This window comes from Astatotilapia calliptera, chromosome 18 (assembly GCF_900246225.1).
Source record: "Astatotilapia calliptera chromosome 18, fAstCal1.2, whole genome shotgun sequence".
In the NCBI taxonomy this organism is placed as follows: Eukaryota; Metazoa; Chordata; class Actinopteri; order Cichliformes; family Cichlidae; genus Astatotilapia; species Astatotilapia calliptera.
This window is the reverse complement of record NC_039319.1, coordinates 35,788,915-35,791,576: the sequence shown is the minus strand read 5'-3', so window position 1 is coordinate 35,791,576 and position 2,662 is coordinate 35,788,915.

Genomic DNA, 2,662 nt, shown 5'->3' with positions numbered 1-2,662 from the left:
CGGAGGAGATAAAGACCACAAACATCACTGTTTTTTTACAGCTGATAAGGGAAGATGCACGTGGTCCTAAACCTACAGATTACCATACAAAGATCATCTACTCTCCTCAGTGACAGCAATACCACGAAGCCTTAAAGCGAGACCCACAAGCAGCTACAAAAAGAAATCCGTATAGCTTGCCTTCAAGACTTTGAAAAGGACAAAATATATTGACCGCTTACTTTATCACGCCTTGACCCAGGGAGTGCCATACCCTGCATCTACGGACTTCCTAAATCCACAAGGAAGCTGTCGCCACTCAAGACCCATACGTCAGTAGCATAAACTTCAGCCCACTTATAAACATTGCTAAACACCTTGCTACCATCCTTGCTCCTCTCGTGGGAACACCCCACACCACATCAAGAACTCCACCGACTTCACCGACAAGGTCCAGAAACTTACCCTGGATCCAGATTGAAACCATGGTGTCCTTTGATGTAGTCTCTCTCTTCACTTGCATACCCACCACGGAGGGCCGTGGAGACTGTCAGAAAACGATTACAAGAAGACAACTCCTTGGAGGACAGGACCAACTTCACACCCGATCAGATTTGCCACCCTGTTAGACCTCTGCCTCACCACTACATATTTCAAATACAACGAAGGCCTTTTACAAGACAAAAACATGGCTGTGCCATGGGCTCCCCCATGTCACCTATTGTAGCCAACCTTTACATGGAGGAAGTGGAAAGAAAGGCTCTTGGCTCTTTCAAAGGAAGAGTACCCAGCCACTGGTACAGATATGTGGATGACACCTGGGTCAAAATCAAGACACAAGAAGTGGAATCCTTCACTGCGCACATTAACGCCTGTGGATAAAAACATCAAGTTCACCAGGGAAGACACCAAAGGACAACTGTTTGCCTTTCCTGGACTGCGCTGTGCACATTGAAGAGAACGGCAACCTCAACATCAAAGTTTTACCGGAAGCCCACACATACGGACCAGTACCTCCTCTTTGACTCCCATCACCCTCTGGAACACAAACTTGGAGTAATTAGGACCCTACACCACCGGGCAGAACATGTTCCCTCTAAGCCTGAAGGAAAAAGAAGGAACACACACATGTAAAGGAAGCCACTCAAAACGTGCGGCTATCCTAAATGGGCGGTTCTTAAAGTCAGCAAAGAGGCACAGAAAAGAAGACCAGACACCAGCGAGGGAGGATAAGAAGGACAGACGCAACAACATTGTCATCCCCTATGTAGCCGGTGTATCAGAGAAACTCAGGAGAGTTTTTCTCCAAGCACGACATCCCAGTGTACTTCAGACCCAGCAACACACTCAGACAGAAACTGGTTCACCCGAAAGACAAAACTCCTAAACACAAGCTTAACAATGGTGGTGTATGCTGTACAGTGCAGCGAGGAATGCCCAGACCTCTACATTGGAGAGACCAAACAGCCACTTCACAAGCGCATGGCACAACACAAAAGAGCCACCTCCACAGGACAAGACTCAGCAGTCCATCTGCATCTTAAGGATAAAGGACACTCTTTCGAGGATGCCAATGTTCACATTTTGGACATAGAGGACAGATGGTTTGAAAGAGGAGTGAAAGAAGCCATCTATGTCCACTGTGAGCGGACCATCTTTGAACAGAGGCGAGGGTTTACGACACCAACTCTCTGCCATCTATAATCCAGTTTTGAGATCCCCTTCCCAGATGCCTTTAACGCCCACTCACATCCTGGGTCATCTGATCTCAGGAATTCGCATGATAAGGTGGGGCCAGGTTTTGCAATGAACCCACCCGAAACTCTGGCTGATTGGGGCCCACCCCCAGTTTCACACCTTGGCTCAGGCGATTAGAGGATCATCAGGGGGTCCTTTTGCCCCTCTGCGGGGGGTCACTCCCACTAGGTTTATATCTGGGACTCTCCACCATTGACCTTAGAACTGAAGAAGCTTCTCGGATGAGAGGTGAAACATCTTCAAGTAACTTAAAGAAGTCCAGACGCTTTTCTTTGCCAAGCTCCTTTGAATGCTAGTTTAAGGCTTGCTCCTCTTTTAGCACTCTGTTTCACTGGGTTTATGATTCATGGCATATTACCAGACTCAATGCTGTGTATTTTACTGGTACAGTTATGAAAGACAAAGCTGCAAAAGTGAGCTGTTTGGATAATTACAGGCCGATGCACTAGCCAGTATTTTATCTAAGGTGTTAGAAAGAATCTTGTTTGATAGAGTTAGTGTGTTCATCTCTTCTCTGGGATAATCAGTTTGGCTTCAAACCAAAGCACGGCACTGACATGTGCATATATGCACTCAAGGAAATAGTCAGGGTTGTATAGGGCTAAAAATTCATCTGTCCTCATGTGTTTCATTGATGCCTCTAAGGCTTTTGATCGAGTGAACCACAGAAAACTTTTTGATAAATTGAAGACACGGGGAGTTCCTCAATACATCGTGGAGGATTCTCTCTTACTGGTACGCTCATCAGAATATGCAGGTTAAATGGGGAAGCAGTATTTCTGCCCCCTTTGGTGTCAGCAATGGTGTCAGACAGGGTGGGATTTTGTCTCCAATTTTATTTAATTTATATGTTGATGATTTGTCCATACAGCTGAGAGCCTGTAACACTGGGTGTATATTAGGTAAAGCACTGAAAAATCATCTC